The sequence below is a fragment of the Arachis hypogaea genome, chromosome 1, assembly GCF_003086295.3.
Source record: "Arachis hypogaea cultivar Tifrunner chromosome 1, arahy.Tifrunner.gnm2.J5K5, whole genome shotgun sequence".
NCBI classification, from domain to species: Eukaryota; Viridiplantae; Streptophyta; class Magnoliopsida; order Fabales; family Fabaceae; genus Arachis; species Arachis hypogaea.
The window spans coordinates 57,112,214-57,121,825 of record NC_092036.1 but is presented as its reverse complement, the minus strand read 5'-3'; the positions used below and the strand labels follow the sequence as shown (position 1 = coordinate 57,121,825).

At 34.7% G+C, this 9,612-nt stretch overlaps 1 non-coding gene across 1 annotated transcript; it reads left to right on the top strand.

Moving 5' to 3' along the window:
• The first annotated feature begins 6,902 nt into the window (after positions 1–6,902).
• Positions 6,903–7,006, top strand: LOC112715798 (small nucleolar RNA R71). Its single transcript, XR_003159994.1, has one exon. It is a non-coding gene; the product is annotated as a small nucleolar RNA R71 (small nucleolar RNA).
• Positions 7,007–9,612: the final 2,606 nt, after the last annotated feature.

Here is a 9,612-nt window from a genome sequence, read left to right as displayed (position 1 = left end):
TGAACCATAAAAAATTATGACGTTCATTCTATACTCTTACTTTAAAATTAATACAATCATAATTCTTATACTCTCCAATAGATGTGTATATATATTAGACTAACGCTCTTAGAGAAAGGCGATAAAATTCTGAACAGAAACAAACTAACCCTAACAAATTTTATAACTACTAATTAACTAAAGATAGAATTGTAATTACCAAGCTAATAACTTATTTAGCTATCCTTAACAATTTTAATTAATTTTAAATACTGTAGTTGTTGATAGGTAAAAGAGCTCCATTATAAAGACTAGGATGTATTACTACAATATTTAATAAATTAAATGTATATATATAATTAATAAATATGATTATATTAGTTAAGATGATAAATATTTTATATTTACACTTTAATTTAAAAATTTTAGGTCCAAATATTAAAGAAACAAAAAGTTTTTTAATCGATAGGATCAAGGATATTATAAGAACAAAAATTTGTGTACCAAATCTTTCTTTCTGAATAGTCCTTATTATATATTGCAGAATTATTATATACATAAGTATGAAATAATATTCTTATATCATAGTATTATTAATAGGTACTAACATATTTGTCAATTCACTTTTTTATTCATTAAATATATGTACATAATAACAAATGTGTTATCAATTAATATAGTAAATGCTATACTGACTCATTTCTTAAATATTTTTATTAATTTAAAAATATTATATGTATTTTTTGTTAAATAAATAAATCTCATTTTGCATAATGTATTACATGAATTTTTTTAAATGAGTAAAAAATTCATCCGTTAGAAATAAATGACATTTTGAATGATGTATTTCTTGTTAATTAAACCACATATGATTTTTAATAATGTATGATATATAGTTAGAATTACATGTATTTCTTGTTAATTAAATGATATATGATAGTTAGAAATAAAATTATAAGTTTGTTAAAATAAATAAATAAATTTTATTTTGAATATAAAATATTTATTAAATAATAATAATATATGAATAATATAAAAATATATAATAAATTGAATATATTATAAATAAAATTTTAAATATAATAATAAAATAATAATATTATAGTATATTGTGCAATTTGGATTGGATTGGAACGATTTTGAAAAATAAATTTGAAATTCGTTTCGATTTATGTAGTTTGCAAAAAATAGAATCCAATCAAATCCAAATTAGTACGATTTTAATCATTTGGTTTGAATTGAATTAGATAAGATGCTTAATTTGTACATATTAACTACTAGTAAAAAAAATTTATGAAAAAAGATGAATGCAAAAATATAAGAATTTAATTAATTTATGTCTTAAGGACACAATTTAAAAATATAATATTAAAAATTTTGTAATACTTTTGATGTATTCAATATATTAAAAACATAAAAAAAATAATTTTTATAACAACTTTTATAAAATATTTTCTTTTATAATATGCTAACATATATGTTTATGACACAAATTAGCAAAACTCAAAACATAATATACTAATTCATAATTAAGTTTTAAATAAAACATAAAAAAGAGAAAGACCAATTTGTACACATATTTTCTTTCATATATTTTTTTCTTTCTCTTTTTCTTCTTCCTTCTACTCCTCTTTCATTATGATCATCATGATCGTCACTATCTCCTCCTCTTCTTCTTTCTCTTCCTCCTCCTCTTTAAAATGAATTAAAAAAACTACAATATTTTATTTTATGTATCATCGTTTTCTACACAATTCTTCTTCAACGTCACTGCCATTGTCATTGTCATCTTCTTCCAAAAAGAATAAGAAAAAAATTGCAGCACTTTATTTTTTGTATCACGTCTAAAAAATTTTGTTGTCAAAATTAAAAAATTCTTCTGTCACGGTTAAGAAATTTTTGTGCTATTTTTTGTTTTATATTTTTTTCAAACTCCTCCTCCTCCTTCTCCTCGTTTTCATAGTTTTTCTTGTTTCACATTCTCATAATTTTTATTGTTTTACCCTCTAAGAAGAATAAAAAAAATCAAACAAAGAAAAAAAAGAATAAAATAAGGAATCATGCAACTTTTTATTTTATTTTTTAGTTTATCATTTTTGACAATAAATATTAAATACAAAATCTTTTAACATCAAACTTAAATTGTTGCTTGTCCCCAAGCAACTGAAAATAAAATAGAATAAAAAAAAGAGAATATACAATGAATTCCAAAATATCAATGAAGCTTAGCTATAATTAGATGAGCGGGACTAGTAGCTTTTTGCTTCTGAACAGTTTTGGCATCTCACTTTATCCTTTGAAGTTCAAAATGATTGGCATCCATTAGGAACTCAGAATTTAGATAGTTTTATTGATTTTCCTATTTCAGTACGTTGATTCTTGAACACAACTACTTTATGAGTCTTGGCCGTGGCCCTAAGTACTTTGTTTTCCAGTATTACCACCGGATACATAAATGCCACAGACACATAATTGGGTAAACCTTTTCAGATTGTGACTCAGCTTTGCTAGAGTCCCCAGTTAGAGGTGTCCAGAGTTCTTAAGCACACTCTTTTTGCTTTGGATCACGACTTTAACCACTCAATCTCAAACTTTTCACTTGGACCTTCATGCCACAAGCACATGGTAAGGGACAGCTTGATTTAGCTGCTTAGGCCAGAATTTTATTTCTTTGGGCCCTCTTATCCATTAATGCTCAAAGTCTTGGATCCTTTTTACCCTTGCCTTTTGGTTTTAAGGGTTATTGGCTTTTTTTGCTTGCTTTTTCTTTTTCTTTCTTTTTCTTTTTTGCCATTTTTTTGCAAGCTTTTTATTCACTATTTTTTCTTGCTTCAAGAATCAATTTCATGATTTTTTAGATTATCAATAACATTTCTCTTTGTTAATCATTCTTTCAAGAGCCAACAAATTTAACATTCATAAACTTCACTATAAAAAATATGCACTGTTCAAGCATTCATTCAGAAAACAAAAAGTATTGCCACCACATCAAAATAATTAAACTAATTTCAAGATAAAATTTGAAATTCATGTACTTCTTGTTCTTTTGTAATTAGGAATATTTTTTATTTAAGAAAGGTGAAGGATTCATGAAATTATTCATAGCTTTAAGACATAGATACTAGACACTAATGATCATGTAATGAAGACACAAACATAGATAACACATAAAGCATAAAAATCAAAAAATAGAATGATAAGAACAAGGAAATCAAAGAACGGGTCCACCTTAGTGATGGCAGCTAGTTCTTCCTCTTGAAGATCCAATGGAATTCTTGAGCTCCTCTATGTCTCTTCCTTGCCTTTGTTGCTCTTCCCTCATGGCTATTTGATCCTCTCTAATTTCATGGAGAATAATGGAGTGATCTTGGTGCTCCATCCTTAGTTGCTCCATATTGGAACTCAAATCTCCCAAAGAGGTATTGAGTTGCTCCCTATAGTTGTGTGGAGAAAAATGCATCTCTTGAGGCATCTCAGGGATTTCTTGATGAGGGACTTCCTCATGCTCTTGTTGAGGTCCATGAGTGGGCTCTCTTATTTGCTCCATCCTCTTTTTAGTGATGGGCTTGTCCTCTTCAATGAGGATGTCTTCTCCTATGACAACTCTAGCTAAATTGCATAAGTGACAGATGAGATGAGAAAAGGCTAACCTTGCCAAGGCAGAGATTTTGTCAGCCACTTTGTAGAGTTCTAGAGATATGACCTCATGAACTTCTACTTCCTCTCTAATCATGATGCTATGGATCCTGATAGCCCGATCCACAGTTACTTTGGACCGGTTACTAGTAGGAATGATGGAACATTTGATGAATTCCAACCATCCTCTAGCCACGGGTTTAAGGTCATGCCTTCTCAATTGAACCAGCTTGCCTTTGGAGTCTCTTTTCTACTAAGCTCCTTCCACACATATGTCCATGAGGACTTGGTCCAACCTTTGATCAAAGTTGACCCTTCTAGTGTAGGGGCGTGCATCTCCTTGCATCATTGGCAAGTTGAATGCCAACCTTACATTTTCTGGACTGAAATCTAAGTATTTCCCCAAACCATGGTAAGCCAATGCTTTGGGTTCGGGTTCACACTTTGATCATGGTTCTTAGTGATCCATGCATTAGTATAGAACTCTTGAACCATTAAGATTCTGACTTGTTGAATGGGGTTGGTGAGAACTTCCCAACCTCTTCTTCGAATCTCATGTCGGATCTCCAAATATTCATTCCTTTTGAGCATGAAAGGGACCTCAGGGATCACCTTCTTCTTGGCCACAACTTCATAGAAGTGGTCTTGATGGACCTTTGAGATTAATCTTTCCATCTTCCATGACTCGGAGGTGGAAGTTTTTGCCTTCCCTTTCCTCTTTCTAGAGGTTTCTCCGCCCTTAGGTGCCATAAATGGTTATGAAAAAATAAAAAGCAACGCTTTTACCACACCAAACTTAAAAGGTTTTCTCGTCCTTAAGCAAAAAAAGAAAGAAGGTAGGAGAAGAAGAAGAAAATGGAGGAGATGGAGAGGTTTGAGTGGTTCGACCAAGGGGGAAAGAAGTGTTTATGATGTGTGAAAATGAAGGAGGGATGAGGGGATTTATATAGGAGTGGAGAGAAGGGTAGGGTTTGTGTATTAGGGGTTGGCTTTTGGAGGGAAAGGGTTTGAATTTGAATGGTGAGGTGGGTGGGGTTTTTGGGGAAGAGTGTGTGGAGGTGATTGGTGAAGAAGTGATGGGGAAGAGAAATGGAGGTGATTGGTGAGGGGTATTTGGGAAAGGGTGTTATGGGAAAGTGTGAAGAAGAGAGAGAGTGTGTTGAGGTAGGTGGGAATCTTGTGGGGTCCACAGATCCTGAGGTGTCAAAGATTTCTCATCCATGTACCATTCTGGCATGTAAACGCCCTCAGAGTGCTAATCTTGGCGTTAAACGCCAGGTTACTGCCCATTTCTGGCGTTAAACGCCAGTTTTTCTTCCCTTTCTGGCGTTTAAACGCCAGTCTGGTGCCCATTTCTAGCGTTAAACACCCAGAATGGTGCCAGACTGGGCGTTTAACACCCATTATGCTACCCTTACTGGCGTTTAAACGCCAGTAAGCTCCTCCTCTAGGGTGTGCTGTTTTTAATGTTGTTTTTGAATTTACTTTGATTTTTTTCAGTTGTTTTTGTGACTCCACATGATCATCAACCTAAAGAAAACATAAAATAACAATGGAAAATAGAAATTTAACATAGATAAATAAAAATTGGGTTGCCTCCCAATAAGCGCTTCTTTAATGTCAATAGCTTGACAGTGAGCTCTCATGGAGCTTTACAGATATTCGGAGCATGGTTGGGGACTCCCAACACCAAACTTAGAGTTTGAATGTGGGGGCTTTGGTTGACTCTATATTGAGAGAAGCTTTTCATGCTTCCTCTCCATGGTTGCAGAGAGAGAACCTTGAGCCTTAAACACAAGGTAGTCTTCATTCAATTGAAGGACTAACTCTTCTCTGTCCACATCAATCACAGCTTTTGCTGTGGCTAGGAAGGGTCTGCCAAGGATGATGGATTCATCCTTATTCTTCCCAGTGTCCAGGATTATGAAGTCAGCAGGGATGTAAAGGCCCTCAACCTTCACTAAAACATCCTCTACAAGTCCATAAGCCTGTTTCAAGGATTTGTCTGCCATCTCTAGTGAGATTCTTACAGCTTGTACCTCAAAGATTCCCAGTTTCTCTATTACAGAGAGTGGCTTGAGGTTTATGCCTGACCCCAGCTCACACAGATCCTTCTCAAAGGTCATGGTGCCTATGGTACATGGTATTAAGAATTTTTCGGGATCCCGTTTCTTCTGAGGTAATGTCTACCTAATTAAGTCATTCAATTCATTGGTGAGCAAGGGGGGTTCATCCTCCCAAGTCTCATTACCAAATAACTTGGCATTCAGCTTCATGATTGCTCCAAGGTACTTAACAACTTGCTCTTCAGTAATATCTTCATCCTCTTCAGAGAAAGAATATTCATCAGAGCTCATGAATGACAGAAGTAGGTTCAATGGAATCTCTATGGTCTCTGTATGAGTAATAGATTCCCTTAGTTCTTCAAAGGAGAACTTCTTTTCGTTCAGAGGACATCCCATAAGGTTTTTCTCACTGGGAATCACGTCCTCCTCACTCTCTCCATGTTCGGCCATGTTGGTCATGGTTATGGCCTTGCACTCTCTCTTGGGATTTTCTTCTATATTACTTGGGAGAGCACTAGGAGGAGTTTTAGTAACTCTTTTACTCAACTGACCCACTTGTGCCTCCATATTTCTGATAGAAGACCATGCCTCATTCATGAAACTGAGAGTGGTCTTAGATAGATCAGAGACTATGTTTGCTAAGCCAGAGAGGCTCTGCTCACAATTCTCTATCTGTTGCTGAGAAGATGATGGAAAAGGTTTGCTATTGCCAAACCTATTTCTCCCACCATTATTGTTGTTGAAGCCTTGTTGAGACTTCTGTTGATCCTTCCATAGAAAATTTGGATGATTCCTCCATGAAGGATTATAGAGGTTTCCATAGGGTTCTCCCATGTAATTCACCTCTTCCATTATAGGATTCTCGGGGTCATAAGCCTCTCCTTCAGAGGAGTCTTCTTTAGCACTGCCGGATGCAGCTTGCAATCCAGTCAGATTCTGAGAAATTATATTGACTTGCTGAGTCAATATTTTGTTATAAGCCAATATGACATTCAGAGTATCAATCTCGAGAACTCCTTTCTTCTGAGTCACCTCATTATTCACAGGATTTCTTTTAGAAGTGTACATAAACTGGTTATTTGCAACCATTTCAATGAGTTCCTAGGCTTCTGCAGGTGTTTTTTTAGATGAATAGATCCGCCTACAGAATGGTCCAATGACATCTTGGATAACTCAGACAGACCATTATAGAAGATACCTATGATGCTCCATTCTGAAAACATGTCAGAAGGACACCTTTTGATCAATTGCTTGTATCTTTCCCAAGCTTCATAGAGGGATTCACCTTCCTTCTGTTTGAAGGTTTGAACTTCCACTCTAAGCTTACTCATCTTTTGAGGTGAAAGGAGTTTAGCTAAGAAGGCATTGACCAGCTTTTCCCAAGAGTTCAGGCTGTCTCTAGGTTGTGAGTTCAACCATATACTAGTTTTGTCTCTTACAGCAAAAGGGAAAAGCATAAGTCTGTAGACCTTGGGATCAACTCCATTGGTTTTAACAGTGTCACAAATTTACAAAAATTTAGACAAGAACTGATGAGGATCTTCCAATGGAAGTCCATAAAACTTGCAATTCTGTTGCATCAGAGAAACTAATTGAGGCTTAAGCTCAAAGTTGTTTGCTCCAATGGCAGGAATAAAGATGCTTCTCCCATAGAAGTTGGGAGTTGGTGCAGTAAAGTCACCAAGCACCTTCCTTGCATTGTTGGCATTGTTGTTATTTTCAGCTGCCATGTCTTCTTCTTTTTCGAAAACTTCTGTCAGGTCCTCTCCAGAGAGTTGTGCTTTAGCTGCTCTTAGCTTCCTCTTCAGAGTCCTTTCAGGATCAGGATCAGCTTCAACAAGAATGCCTTTAAAATTGATGACTTGACTAACAAGAAACTAAAAGATATGATCCTGAAATTCAAATATTGAACCTTTCTTAACAAGAAAGTAACAAACTTGAAATTTTTGAATCACAACATTAGTTGTTAGCAAGGATTTTTGAAAATTTTAAAAGAAAAATGAAAAAGATTTGATTTTGAAAAAGATATGATTGATAGGATTTTGAAAAATTAGTTTTAAAACTTGAAAAATTGAAAAAGATTTGAATTGAAAACAAAATTACCTCCTTGGTGTTATCCTGATGTTAAACGCTCAGAATGGTATCCATTCTGGCGTTTAACGCCCACTTGGCTACCTCCTTGGCCGTTAAACGCCCAGCCAGGTACCTTAGCTGGCGTTTAAATGCCAGAAATACTTCCTTACTGGGCGTTTTGAACGCCCAGCTTTTTCTCTGTGATTCCTCTACTGTATGTTCTGAATCTTCAATAATCTGTATTATTGATTTGAAAAGACATAATTTTGAATTTTTTTTGAATTTTTAATGATGAGAGAGAAAAATAACAGAATGAAATTAAACATGAAAAACTAAGATCAAAACAAGGAATGCATGCAAGAACACTTTGAATGTCAAGATGAACACCAAGAACACTTTGAAGGTCATGATGAACATCAAGAACACATTTTTGAAAATTTTTTTAAGAAAAGAAAGACATGCAAGACACCAAACTTCGAAGTTTTCATACTAGAGACACTAACAATTTGTGAATGCACATGAGAAACAACAAAAGACATAAAACAAGAGAATTTAAAGATCAGACAAAGAAAATCATCAAGAACAACTTGAAGATCAATGAAGAACACAATGCATATATTTTTGAAAAATGCAAGAAAAATAGAAACATGCAATTGACACCAAACTTGAAATTTGACACTAGACTCAAACAAGAAACACAAATTATTTTTGATTTTATGATTTTATAAATTTTTTTGTACTTTTTCAAAAATTATTTTGAAAAAGAAAATAAGAAACTCAAAGTTTTTAAGAAGAATTCCAGGAATCATGCAATATTAGTCTAAAGCTTCAGTCTAAAAATATTAGACATGGCCAGCCAAATTTTAGCAGGACATTACATACAACAGCCAAATTGATGGGAATCAACTAGCTCCTGTGATGATTAAAGCATCATCTGAAACTCTAGAATTCGTTCTTAAAAATTCTGAAGAACAAAATAAAAAGAAAAATACCTAATCTAAGCAACAAGATGAACCGTCAGTTGTCCAAACTTGAACAATCCCCAGCAACGGCGCCAAAAATTTGGTACACGAAATCGTAAGTTAACACTTTTCTCACAACTCCGCACAGCTGACCAGCAAGTGCACTGGGTCGTCCAAGTAATACCTTACGTGAGTAAGGGTTGATCCCACGGAGATTGTCGGCTTGAAGCAAGCTATGGTCATCTTGTAAATCTCAGTCAGGCAGATTCAAATGGTTATGGGATTTTGATAATTAAAAGACAGATAAAACATAAAATAGGATAGAGATACTTATGTAATTCGTTGGTAGGAATTTCAGATAAGCATATGGAGATGCTTTGTTCCTTTTGAATCCCTACTTTCTTATTGTCTTCATCCAATCTTACATACTCCTTTCCATGGCAAGCTGTATGTTGGGGATCACTGTTGTCAATGGCTACCGTCTGTCCTCTCAGTGAAAATGGTCTGACTACGGGTTATGTAGGGCTAATCATCTGTCGGTTCTCACTTGTGTTGGAATAAGATCCAATGATCCTTTTGCGCACTGTCACTGCACCCATCACTCACGAGTTTGAAGCTTGTCACAGTCATCCCATCCCAGATCCTACTCGGAATACCACAGACAAGGTTTAGACTTTCCAGATCTCAAGAATGCTGCCAATTGATTCTAGCTTATACCACGAAGACTCTGATCACACGGAATGGAAGGCTCTATTTTCAAGAGAGGCAATCATGAGTCGTGAACCAGGAGGCCAAGAGATACACACTCAAGCTCTCGCAGATAGAACGGAAGTGGTTGTCAGGCACGCGTTCATAAGGGAGGATGATGATGAGTGTCACGGATCATCATATCCATC